The sequence below is a fragment of the Lutra lutra genome, chromosome 6, assembly GCF_902655055.1.
Source record: "Lutra lutra chromosome 6, mLutLut1.2, whole genome shotgun sequence".
Taxonomy (NCBI): domain Eukaryota; kingdom Metazoa; phylum Chordata; class Mammalia; order Carnivora; family Mustelidae; genus Lutra; species Lutra lutra.
This window is the reverse complement of record NC_062283.1, coordinates 124,475,491-124,489,734: the sequence shown is the minus strand read 5'-3', so window position 1 is coordinate 124,489,734 and position 14,244 is coordinate 124,475,491. Positions and strand designations below refer to the sequence as shown.

Below are 14,244 nucleotides of genomic sequence, written 5' to 3'. Positions count from 1 at the left end.
ATGGAGAGGAAAAGGGAGTTGGGGGAAATTGGAAGGGGAGATGAACCATGAGAGACTATGGACTCTGAAAAACAATCTGAGGGTGTGGAGGGGAGAAGGGTGGGAGGTTGGGTGAGCCTGGTGGTGGGTATTATGGAGGGCATGTATTGCATGGAATACCGGGTGTGGTACATAAACAATAAATTCTGGTACACTGAAAAGAAATTTAAAAAATAAATAATTTTTAAAAATGTTTAAAATGTCTCTCCCTGTTTTGGATTATTAAGTTAAATAAGATTCTAAAAACACTGGCAGTGTCTTATAGTCAGTACTCAATTTACCAGTTGTTTACATTAAAACTGCCTTTAGTGAAATTCATGCAAATGAAAGTTTTCAAATCAGATGTGCAATGGGTGCTTAGCCTGACACCAAAAATGCCTACTGGTTGCCTGATTTGCTCTAAGAGTAGAATATTGAATAAAAAACACATGTTTTGAATTTGTCATCTCTAGAATCTGTGCATGAACAGATAATTTCTCAATTTTAATCAATGAAGAGGAAAGCAAACAAACAAAAGAACTAAAAGAAATATAATCAAAAGAACAAGACCTAGAAGAATAGATTTGTGGAGAATTAAGAACAAAAAACCTTTTGAACAAGATAATTTAATGTTAAGCATATCTGTATTCTTATCTTTTGTATCTTATTGTATTTTGTCTGTATCTTATCTTTTGAAAAACATAATAATTTTTAGTAAATGTGAAATTTTTATTTTATAATTTTTAATATTTTTAATATCTCACAAATGCTCCCCTTTAGAGGATGTAGCAGCTTATTAAACTCTTAGAAAAAGTAAAGTAATACCATGAAAAGAACAATTTGAATATTACATATTCTTTAAAGGGAATTTCAACATACCTACCATTGAAGAATTATACAATTTGAATTTAAATACTTAGGCTTCTCCATAAAAATGATTTCACATCTTTTGTATTATATTCCAGAAAGGCTATTAACTCATTTTGCCTCATTTGAACCTAAAAACAAGCCAGGGAAGTATGCCAAATGAAATGTTTATTATTTGTTTTGCCTCAAATTCAACAAACCAAATTGCAAATATTTCATTTAAAAGAGTAGAGATGTATATACTGGGATAAAACTAAATGAAGAAACAGCTACACAAGTGTTCTGAAGGAGAAAGAATAAAGAGTTAATAATGAAAAATTGACCAAAATTTAAATCAAAAATTAATTTTTGTGTATATAAAGAGTGAGACAAAATTTAGCAAAATCTCCACCTTTGCATTAATTTAAACTTTTATGACATTTTAAAAACTTACTCAGATTTTCATATCTATACTATCTCTTTTTGCAATTTTCCAAGCAATTTCCTTTTCATCATTTTCTTGACATTTGAGTTACTTTCACAAAAATAGTTTTTGCCAAATAAAAGCTGTTTTTCCTGCCAAACGAAAAAAATATCTTTAAGACAATTTGAAAATCTCAACTGAAATAGAGTCTACCTTTTCTACTCTTTACAATGTAACTCCAATACGAGTCTCTCTCAGATACTTTACGCTGCTCACACAATGACCTTAGAGGGAATCCCTACTCCTTATTGTGTTCATCTCAGTTAAGAGGGAAAAACATTTTTATATCTTCAGTGTCTACCTGAAAAACAATGACTGCAATGTTTATATCTGTATTTCATCAAGATTACTGCGATATCTACAGCATGTGTTAGAGAAGAGTAAGAGACAAAGATGCAACAAAACAGGCAGAAATAGTGATTTAGACTTGGGGGGGTGTTGCTGTGAAATATGGGACATATGGACTGATCTGAGGTATATTTAGAATGTACTATTTATTGGGAAATCTAAGAGGTCAGTGACTGTGATGATCTGGATTTTCCACTTAACTAGACAAGGGGTGGAATCTGGAAGAAATGTGTATTTGAATAGAAGGAAGATAACTTCAGTCTTGCTTCTTAGGTCATAAGTTGTTTTCAGGGATTCTAAGATGTAAGGCCAGGGAGGTTGCTGGGAGGTCCAATCAGTGGCCACTAACGACATGTGACTATTTAGACAAAATAAAAAATTTATTCTCACTAGCCACATTTCAAGTCCTTGATAGTTACATGCTGCTAGTGGCTACTGTTTTGGTCAGTACAGATATAGAACAATTCCATGAATAGTGGACTATTCTGCGGAGCTGGACTGATCTAGATAAAAATTCACTTTGTGATTTGTCTGTAAAGAAGTGTAAATACAGACATTATGAAGATTAATAGGCTTAGTGGTTACTTGCAGAATTCCACCCTCTAATCAGAGGAAAACAATGCACAGAGCTAATTACAAAGGCCAGGAAACGTTGGCATCATAAATCTAAGGGAGAGAAAGCTTCAAAATACAGAAAACTGTGAACAAGTTTGAGCGCTGTCAAGAAGCTAAGCAAGATGAGAGAAATATTTTGATTCTGGATTTAGTTACAGAGGGTTTAATAACAGAGGCCTTTGAAACAATTACTGAGACTTCCCACTTTCAGGAGAGTGTTAATGGTGAAGGCTAGAAAGGAGTGGTTTGCAGAGCCAATAATGGGAGCTAGGAGGATGGGCACAGTATTATGGGTAATTCCTTGAATGCTTGGTTGTGAAAGCAAGGAAGAGAGAATGTAGTCACTCCAAGACCAGGAGAGGTCAAGAGGGAGATTGGTCCGTTTTTTTGTTTTTGTTTTTTTGTTTTTGTTTTTTTTTTGTTTTGTTTTGTTTTTTGTTTTTTTGTTTTTTAATTTTTAGAAAGAATAAAATGAATTTAACTTGAAGGAAAATGACCTCATTGAGAAGAAAGATAACTACAGAAGAGTGAGAAAGAATATTTATACTGTAGAACCCTGAGAAAAGAAAGAGAAATAAAGCAGAAAATGGAAAGATTAACCTGAGATAGAGTCATACGACTTACCAGAGTTCCTGCGATTTAAACACCTCCTGAGTCATCTTTGCATTCACTGGTTTTTTTTGGTTTTTCTATCACGAAACAATCAGAACATCTGGTTTCTAAACACAAAAAGTTTTACTTACAGGTGTTTCTAGCACCATGCTGGCCTATTATTTTATTTGTTTTTTCCATAACAAATTCACCTAAATGAGTCAATGAAGTTTAATCCATGCAAGACTCCTCTGTATTTCTCTCCCATGGCAGTTACTTACCAAATGTTTCCCTGAGACAGGGAAAGGAACACTGTTAAGGAGTTAAATTTAACAACTCCATGGTCAGGTTTACGTTTTAGGTAATTTCTTCCTCAGGTAGAGGAAGTTTCTAAGCCAAGGGAAGACTGCGATAAGGAGAATACAATAGTAGGTGACTGCAGGAAGTAAGAGAAATGACAATTGCCAGTGTTATCAAGGGTGGGAATGAGGAACAGCAAGAAAACAAGCAGTAATGGACAGACACAGCATGACCTAGAGCAGAAAGCATTCCATTGGCTCCTGTGTCATTTCTTTAATAACTTAGTCTATGATTTAATATTAATTATAGGATTACAGTATATACCAGTTCTGTCTCAATTTTGTATGCATTAATATATTATATAGATATTGAATATAGATTACCTGTATATTTATAGCTATATTCATACATATATATTAACTAAATTTGTGTCAACTTTATATTCCAAATTCTCATTTCATGAATGTTCACTTTTTTTTTTAAAGATTTTATTTATTTATTTGACAGAAATCACAAGTAGGCAGAGAGGCAGGCAGAGAGAGAGGAAGGGAAGCAGGCTCCCCGCGGAACAGAGAGCCCGATGCAGGGCTTGATCCCAGGACCCTGAGATCATGACCTGAGCCAAAGGCAGAGGTTTAAGCCACTGAGCCACCCAGGCGCCCCTGTTCAGTCTTTTTTTAATTAACTTTTTGCGTTTATATAGTTTCAATTTTCCAGATATATTTAAAAATTGATACACGCACAAGGTATACAAATTTTATCTAATAAGTAGAAAGTATTTCAGGAACTTGGAGTAGCTGGTCTAGCAAAGTAGTGGTTATTACAGATAAACTTAGGTTGTTACGTTTTAAAGCATATTGAGATTTAAATTATAGACAGGAGGGGTGCCTTGGTGGCTCAGTGGTTAAAGCCTCTGCCTTCGGCTCAGGTCATGATCTCAGGGTCCTGGGATCGAGTCCCGGATCGGGCTCTCTGCTCAGCAGGGAGCCTGCCTCCTCCTCCTGTCTCTCTCTGCCTGCCTCTCTGCCTACTTGTGATCTGTCTGTCAAATAAATTTTAAAAAATAAATAAATAAATTATAGACAGGAGTAGAAAATCAAGAATATTTTGAAATAATGAGATTTAATAATCTAAAATGTATACATAGATCTCATGTTGTATTTTCCTGAAGTGGAAACTCATGTCTTCCTTGGATATTCATGTACCTCTAGGATTTGGATAGGGCTTAAATTATTTCTCTTCTCTATATGTTCTCCTAATCATTAAGCTCTGTCTTGATTCTTGTCTAGCTTTAGGTTTACACATGCAATTGAATATCTCCATTTGACTGCCTCAAATTACTACCAATATCAGAAAATATCACAAGTGGAAAGGATCATTTTTACAACAAAATATCTTGTTTCTGTCCATTTATTGTCTCGGCTAATGTCTTCAGAACATACCCAGTCACTGTGTCCAGAAACTTGGATACCTTTTCTTTTCTCTGCTCTTTAAGTCAGAGGTTCTGATTCACCTATTATTTCTTTTCTATGATAATCTTGTTCTATTCCACTTCACTTTACAATATTCCCTTTAAGAACAATGAGGACAACAACAAAAGAGAATTATAAGCTCAGTTCAAAGCTTGTGTAGTATGTATTTCCACTATTTTCGCACCCACAGCCTTCATCATGCTCTGAATACCATGTGCTCGGAAATGGAGTCTATCCTGCGCTCCTACTCAGTTTTTTGGTTCATTTCATTCTCATCTCCTCCATCACCATAATAAAATAGTTATGCTTTTAGAATTTTCATGGAGGAGTAATTTCCAGGTTAGTTCTAAACTAAAAATGCCTCTCAGTATCATGAACTCTGTCAAATAATCTCCTGAGCTAGAATTTCTGAGATTTTGTTAAATAACTACTTCATGCCCACTACATTTTTTTAGCCTTCATTTTTTTTCTTTAAAATTTAGCCCAGAAATTACAAAAATATATTTGTACCAGTCAAGAATAGAGCTACAAGCAGAACAACAACAACAACAAAACTCAACTAAATTATTGGAATCATAACTCAAAAGAGCATGTAGGAAATTGGCCCAATGTACTACCAAAATCAAGGTTTCTCTATTTTGTTTCCATTTCCCTTTGGCTTTATTTCCTGCCATTCGACAATTCTCCAGCCATGATAAAGATATTCTACATGGCTGTGGAACACTTTTTAGAATCCTGAGTTTACATTCTAAGAGCATGACAAAAAAGATTGCTTCTTATCATCCATGCTTAGAAATATGCTACAAGATCTTTGATTCACTGACGTAGGTTGTACAACCACATTGATAGGCTAATTAATAGGGCTATATGTATAAGTTTTGTTATATGAAGAAAGAATAAAAAAGGCAAACAGTTACCAGCAACTCTAGTAGTTACATTAAATATGTTCTAGAATGAAAACCTGCTCAACGTGTTTTGTGGTCTTTGATTTTAAGTATTACGTTCAGTTGACACATTCAGAAAATGTGTGTTTGAGTCTTTCATTTATGTATTATAAACGGAGAGGAAAAATAATCCCTTTCTTCTATGTCTTGGTACATTTAGTCCTCATAGCAGAGGAGAGAAAAGATCACCTTATTCTTCCTTGTTCTTCCATAGTAACTGGAGGCCATGTTGAACATGAATGGCTATATACAGAAGGATGCTAGAGTCACCACGGCACAGAATTTAAAGATGTGAGATAAAAAGTCAAACAGGCCTGATTTTAAATGCTAGCTCCACCACAAACTGAGTGTAATTAGAAAATAATAATGAAAGTATTCAGAGGTTATTTTACAGCAGGATTTGTTCTAAATGCTTTGGATATATGAGACCTAAGGGTTAACTTTTCTAAGATGGATCTTCCATAGGTAGGTTGGTCTCCTAAAAATTTCCACGGAAACTAACTACTGCAGAGCTCCTAGGGGGCCAGCGCTGGATGAGGTTGAAATGCGGGAGCATGATGCTGGCCTGGCATGTGATACAGATACAAACAGAAGGCTTGGAATCCAGCCTACTGACACACCATGATGGTCTCCACACTGGTATTCCTCCAACCACAGATGCTGAGCTGGGACATCTGGACTGGAGCCAAGGTTCTGCCGTTCAGAGTGTTGTTCACTCTCAGCTCCTTGTTAGGCCAGAGAGGGGAGGTCAATTTCTTATCCTTGTAGTTTAAATATCCTCACAGCACAATGTGTAAGTCTTCCCAGAGACTGGCAACTGGTCCTGTTCTATTCTTGGGCTCCACCCCAGAATGTAATGGGAGACAGGGGATCCACATTCTTGCCACTGATCCAGCTTCACTGTTTTTCCCAATAATTTTTGTTCCACTAGCCCTAAATGTATGTGTTCTCTGACCATTTATTTGACCTCGTAGCTTGATATCATATTAACATTTGTTATGCCCATTTTTTTAATGGAAAAAAAAATTGACTTATTTTACTTTTAAATTCCACACCACAACATTTTACTGAAAATGAAGTGATTTTTAATATATAAGTAAAGGACTCTTTAAATGATACTCAGGATATTTTACAAGATTGGTTTCCGGATAGATTTGAATTCACAACAGGTCTTACACACAACAATTTCAATTGGTCAGACACTCCAGAACACAATGTGGAGGCATAAGAAGTATGTGATGACTTCTTAATAGTCCAAGGGTATAACTTTATGACCTTTTTCAAATATGGAAAAGAATTAGTCTTTTCACAATATTAACTCCTAAAAGCTGTTTTCCTTTATAGACAATCATATTATTATCAGTTTCATATACTTTTACTTTATAAAGAACTCCCAGAGGAAGAAATTTCTAGATGTTTTCCCAGATACATACAGCTACATTTTCTGTTGTGCTTACAATTGCAAAGTATGGCATGTCCAGATCCAGATTCTTGTGATCAAAGGGCTTCATAATTGCCTCCTCCATATATACTCTCTGAGGTCGGTCAAATTCATAATCATTCCTGTAACAGGATTCATCTCTCCATGCATCGTTACCACAACTTTATCATTGTGTTCATGGCCATTTGGATTGTTGCATTTCCCAAACAGTTTTAAGTTTTATTCATTATTCAGAGATTTGCTTTCGAGTAGGTGGGTCGCGCTGAAGGAGACGAGGCGGGACGGGACACTAGTGCCGGGAGTCCACCAAGCTCATTGTGGCTCTTGCTATTTTCATAAAACATTTCTACATGTTAACTCAACCCAGCATTATAGCTTCCTTCTGTGGCCTTACACAAACATTCAGCTTTATTCAAAATATCCTTTCCCTTTGCTTAGTAAACACCTATTCCTTAGAACCCAAGTTAGATGTCATTTTCTCTTTATGCTTTACCCTCTTTCCATGACAGAAACAGATGGTGATAATCCCTATACCTCGTAACAATTTTATGGCTTCTACATATTTCTAGAAAAGCATAATAAAAGTCATTTGAATTATTTGTCTAAGAGTTTTGACTACCCCAGCAAGATATGTTTTTTGAGGATAGGCAGCATTCATCTTTTTAATCTGTATCTCTTAGCAACATGCCTGGACTGGAGTAGATGTATGATAAATTTGTTTAAATTGAAATCTACGTAAAAAAAAAACAAACCTCAGAATCCAATGTTATGGAAATAACCAAAATATTTAGACAATAAAGTTCAAAGCTACATTTTGAATGAAAATGATGCCACCATCTGGCTCATCTCAAAGGAAAAGAACCACAAAAGTAATCTCTCAGAGTACTGATTACAAAGTCAAAATATATTTAATAACTGTTTGAGGAAATAAAACTTTACCAGTAACATTCTCTTAAAATATCACTCATCATTTCGAAATTGAACAGGGAAACCTGAACAACTCTCTGGTTAAATTTCCATGACAGTTGATGGAGCATCTGTGCGTATGGTCTCATCTGGTCATAATACCTGATCCACTGGTCAAAAAGAGAACCTCCTTTTCCTGTCATTTGTATCATTTATTTGGTGATGCAGTTGTATTTTATGCTGTTTTGGTTTTTTTTCAGAAGTTGGTAGCTTAATGACAATGATTGACTTAAAAATATAATTTTTATCCAGTCATTCTATCCAACAAAACATCTCCTGTAAATGTATGTTATAATCATTTCTTAAGTTAGTAGCTAACTTATACTGTATACCATACATTTGATTTTTCATGAAGATTTATCTTTCTTCTATACCATACCACATTCTCTTACATCTTGATAACAATTTACAAAGATATTTAGACATTTTGTTTTCTTATTTTGGAATGTAGATATGGATGGGTTCAGGCAAACACATGGAAGTTGTCTTTTATCACATGGGGATAATTATATAAGTAGATATTCAGTGAAAATGCTTCCAGTGGGAAGAAAGCCCAGAGCAGTTGCAGAAACAATAAAAGAAAGGCAGCTGTCCAGTATTACTGAGGGGCACTTAAACCCAGGTAATACATTCACCAAGCATTTTAAGTGTTCTCATTTTCAACAATGGAGAAGTTGTTCTTAGACTGAAATTGAAATGGCACAAGAAAACAAATTAGAGAAAATCTTCATAGGGAAAACTCATTTCTGCCTGATTAATTTTGCGATGAGCATACAAATTCTCAAATGAATTTTTAAACTAAATGTCATGTGGTAGACTCTAGTTAAACTGAAAAAGTGATCAGCCTTATTACTTAAATTATAGACATCTGTATTCTTCCAAAATATTATCTGAATTGAAATTTTTCTAAAGGAATCTAAAGAGAAAGCTAAACTATAGAAATTCAAAAATGTTCCATAGATTTTCTTAAAAACAAGAAATGTGGACAAGGAAGCTAGTCTCCTTTTGTGTGTACTTTTCTTTATTAGAAAACAAACATGCCAATCCCACTAAACATTCGTTAAGCATGAGTTAACATAGAGGATCCAATTAAAATCCAACTCACACAAATCAAATATTTTATTCCATTTCAAAATTTATTAATAATTTCAAGTAAATGAGCTTTTAAGAGGCACAGGTGATACAGGAAGAGTTTCAGTATTTACAGTGTGTTTTTCTACCCTCTGGGATGTACCCTCCTGCCCAACTTAAAAGTCAAAGTCTCAAATTAGGGAAGTGTGAAATCTCCTAGATAATAGTCAGGATCAAGTTCAGTTATAAAGATGCCCCTTTTTTATTCAGATAGATATATAGCGTGTGTGACATTTTTTGGGGAGCTATGCAGTATTCATCTATAGATTCCAGGATTGTTTATCATAAGCAATATTAGATCATGGGCATCCAGCATTCAATATAATTGAGGGAGCATATATTTTATGGTCATAGAGACCCTTTTTGCTGGCATATATCCTTGCTTTGTTTGCCAGAAGTCCAGTTTTTACTATGTTCATAAAGAAATTACTCCAAGATCAACTGCTCTCTTTCTATTTGAGTGAGCCCCCCAGCCTCAGGAATGGGAGCAAAATGGATTACAAGTTGCTCCTCCTTAACCTCTTTCTTCCCAGCCTACATTTAACAAATGCAGTTTGAAGTAAGAGCAAACCATTAATTTTCTCTGGTCCCTCCCCTGAACTTTATTGCTTTAGCCAATACAATGTGGGTAGAAGAGAAAAAACATCATTGGATGAGCCCAGAGCAAGAGACTTACCAGTAGGAATTTCCAGGTACAAAAAAGCAACAGGGAATCACTAGAGAGTGGTGTTAAACTACTAACTTTAAGGAACCAATATTGCAAATATGGTAAGGTACAAAGTATCTTTCACTGGAACGCCTCAAAGATTTAGCACAAAAGAGGAGTATAGTAAATATTTATTGAATTGGATTTTTTAAACAGAGACATCTGTATCTTTTGAAACAAGAAAAACTTCAGTTTAGATATTCAACTTAGCTTTTATGTATTCTAATTTAAACCTCTAAAAAGTTTTTAATCACTTTCACGTAGGTAAGCTAAATTTGACACATTTCAGAATGACCAAATTTTGTATTTTAGCTCTAATAAAAATATATAAATTCTCCTTAGGTAGCAGATAAAAATAAATGAAGCTGGAAGAAAAAGTAATGCTGTTTTCAAGCTTTCAGATGTATGTTACAAAAATTAATAGTGATAGTAAAATGTATACACGGTGATAAAAATAGATACCCTTAACAGAAGTGTTTAGTTGGTTCCTACTATCTTTTATTAAACAACATTTAAGTTTAGCCGTAATCAGTCATACTTTATACTATTGGTTTAATTTATTTAAAAAAGTTACTGTGGTCATATTTGTTGATAGTTTAAACAAATACGTACAACTTTCCTAAAAATATGCATTATGTCTTTCAGAATTTGGCAATTGTTTTTTAGAAACAAAAACAACAGAAACACTCATCAAATCTAGTATCTATTTTAAAAAATGAATTTCTAAAAGTTCATTGTCTTCTAAAACTAACTATTGTAAGGTGCAACTATAAAAAATAAAATGAGTATTATGAATTATGAGAATTAGATGTTTCAAATTAAATTTGAGGTAGTTTGATAGAAAATATTCCCACCACTTATGAGCCAAATAAGTAAACACAAATAAATAAATAAGTAAATACAAATAAAAATAAGTAAATAAATTAAAATAAGTAAATATATGCATAATGATGACTAATATAAATTTCTACTTTACTTTTGTCTACACTAAATTTATTTAAATATCTGTACCCTCTTTGTAACCAAACTTGTCACAATATTTGATAACTTAAGAATGAGTAAATCTTTTTGGAAATAATTTGCCATGCAAATTTGTGTAAGAAAATGTCTTAAATGATGAAATTTTCACCATTATTTCATATTTGTTCACCTTTCGATTTGAGGCTATTTCCAGACAAACCCAGATGAGACTACAAGACAGTAGGCTGCTTCTATGACTTTTTTGGCACCAATTTGAGAATTCGTATTTTTCTTTGAGCTAATGTATTGTGAAAATGTATCTTTTTTTTAAAGATTTTATTTATTTGAGAGAGAGAGAGTGAGTAAGGGTCTTCTCTTTTTTAATTGAGGTATAATTAATGCTGAACTCTTATAAACATTCAGAGTTGAATTTGTTTTCACCAATTTGGGAGTTATAGATTGTCAGGATTGCTGAGGTTTATCTGCAACAAGAAATTGTGACCTTTTTCATCTTAATGTTGATTATTTTATATTTTTACTTGCATTTAGATCTTTGTAGATATGCTAATCTCAAATAATATATTTGTCTCTTTAATAATTGCTGTCTTTCATCTTAGTTGATATGGACTAGCAAAGAAGAGTATTTATTCATATACATTAATTACTACTTACATTAAAATATAGTATAAAACATTATGACAGGAATTATCAGATCATTGTACAATTTGTCTCTAATTTTCTATACTGTGTTCAAAATAATTATAAAAATTGCTCTAATGATGAACATGTTAACTTATCCTGTATATATGTATTATACATTTATTTTTAATGTGTTTAATATTAGAAGACCAAAGAAACCTTTAATTTGGAATTAATTGACTCAGAGAAATTTTTTGTTCTATTCTTTAATATCACAGAATAATTTTATGATAGAAAGGCCTGATGATTCATAAATCCAAGCGCACCCTAATTTATTTTTGGAAAGTTCCAGCAGTCTTCTTTCGTTTTTTTATTTGCTTAGCTTTGAAACTATACTATTAAAAGTTCAGAGAAGAAGGAATCTAAAAGGGAAAAAATTACATTCATTTTTAATATGTATATATTGAAAAAGACAATATATTTTGGCATAGCCACAATACATGCTAAGTTGTTTATTAAGACTAGTTCTAATATATACTGAAGTATAAAAACAGCTCAAGAACAATGGCTCTTGTATTTTTTGAGGAAGCATTTTTTCTAGAATTTCAGATTATTTGATGTTTTAATAAATATACTTGAAAATGAGGTGATGAAGTATATACATATTGATGGCCATAATGACCATTTAAAATATTTATCAAGATATCCAAAGAAATCCTTCCTATTTACTTACCACTGTTTAGAAACCATCGCCATAAAGAAGAATACCAGAGGGGCTGGCATGGAGGCATGTGCAGTAGATGACCCCTTATATTATCTGTTTTTCAGATGTTCTTGTGAATTAAAAAGTAATAATAATCCCGGAAACTTAATGACTAGAGATTTCTTTCTTAACCATAAGGTTTTGTTTTTGTTTTTTTTTGTAATTTTTTTTAAAGATTTTTTTTTTTTTTTTTTTAATTTGACAGAGAGATCACAAGCAGGCAGAGAGGCAGGCAGAGAGAGAGGAAGGGAAGCAGGCTCCCTGCTGAGCAGAGAGTCCGACGTGGGACTCGATCCCAGGACCCTGAGATCATGACCTGAGCCGAAGGCAGCGGCTTAACCCACTGAGCCACCCAGGCGCCCCATCCATAAGGTTTTTAACCAGATTAAAAAGAAATATACCTTAGTCAAATCACACTCGAAAAAAAAAGTTTTTTCATTGTTAAGAGTATGATTAAGTTTCTGTGGAAGAAACTAGAAAGATAGAAAGTGAAGTTTGCTGGATGGGGGGGGTCTAATAATTGCACTTAGCCTCTGGCTTTTGTACAAATGTTAACTTGTAAATTTGAAAATGCAGAATATTGTTTTATCATGAAGGAATTGGCCCTCAAACAGACTGTGAAAGATTATATAATTTGCTTATAATTCCTCCTCCCAATTGATTAGTATGATTCGCTGGGATTATAACAAAGTCCCACCTCATGGCTGTGGGTGAATCCGTATGGTTTGCTTTAGCCAATACAATGTGGGTGGAAGAGAGAAAACACTAGTAACAAACTGGGCATTTAATAAACATCACCTGTTCCCGCTTGCCCATATAATTGTCCACCACCACTCTAAGAACACGCGTGCTGGGAAGTCTTGGATCCAAGGACAACGAAGACGTGCTTTAGCGTACACCTGAACCTACAGACCACCCCTGCTGCTTACCAGCTCCAGAGTAAGAAAATGTTAATTTTTTTCATCAGAAGCCAATTGACTTTGGGGTTGTTATTAGCTGACCTCCAATCAGTTTCTCTTTTAAAGCAATTCGCTAGCCATGATAATATTCTCTAGCTATACTTGAACATGGATATATTTTAAAACTTAGTGAGGTGCTCACTTTGGCAGCACATATACTAAAATTGGAACCATACAGAAAAGCTTAGCATGGCCCCTGCACAAGGATGACATGCAAATTTGTGAAGCATTCCATATTAACAAAAACAAACAAACAAACAAACAAAAAACCTTTAGTGAGTTGTTGTTGTTTTTTTTTTTTTTTTCCCTGTAAGGGAGAGCAGAGTGTTGGTCCATACAGTGCTCTGCTGTTCTTGACTTCAGACACTGAGAATTCCCACATCTATGATTGCAGTGTCCCAGTTATACCCTTTAAACTATTTTATAATCTATGCATACTTTTTCCCATCTTTGCACCTGGAAAACATTTTATTTAGTTGTTTGCTAAAAACTCTAACCTGACTTTCAGGACTCTTCACAGAATGGTTCCAACCTATGATTCTGTGCTCATCTTTGTTCTTTCCAATACATGTAATGTAGGTCAGTCAGTTAAGAATGCCCTGATGTGTCCAAATTTCAGGCAATTGTGCCTTTATTTAAATAATTTTCTCTACCTGGGAAACATTCAATGTTCTAGCTTTTGTATTCCCCACGCTAGATTATTGCCCTAGCACCAAGATGAAGATCTGAAAATGAACTAGTTGTAACAGTTTCTAACTGAAAAATAAAATAAAATATAAAATAAAATAAATTAAAAAATAAAACCAACTCAGAAAATAGTATATATAAAAAAGAGCATAGTAATTATTTTCCTCTTGTTTTCTTTGTAAAGAAAATATCAAAGAAAATAAAAGGTGGTTATAAGAAAGATACAATAAGTATGAAAAGATACTCAGAAATCCTGGCTTATTAGAAAAAAAAAGGTATAAAGGAAAAGATATCAAAGCAGATATCTTCAAAACTCTACCAATGCAGCAGAAAATAGAGTAAAAGGGAAGGTCACTTCTGTGTGTAGTCTTGCC

The 14,244-nt window shown here is 33.8% G+C and overlaps 1 non-coding gene across 1 annotated transcript; it reads left to right on the top strand.

The window, feature by feature from the left end:
• The first annotated feature begins 13,317 nt into the window (after window positions 1-13,317).
• Window positions 13,318-13,424, top strand: LOC125103370 (U6 spliceosomal RNA). Its single transcript, XR_007128375.1, has one exon. It is a non-coding gene; the product is annotated as a U6 spliceosomal RNA (small nuclear RNA).
• The last annotated feature ends 820 nt before the right edge of the window (window positions 13,425-14,244 follow it).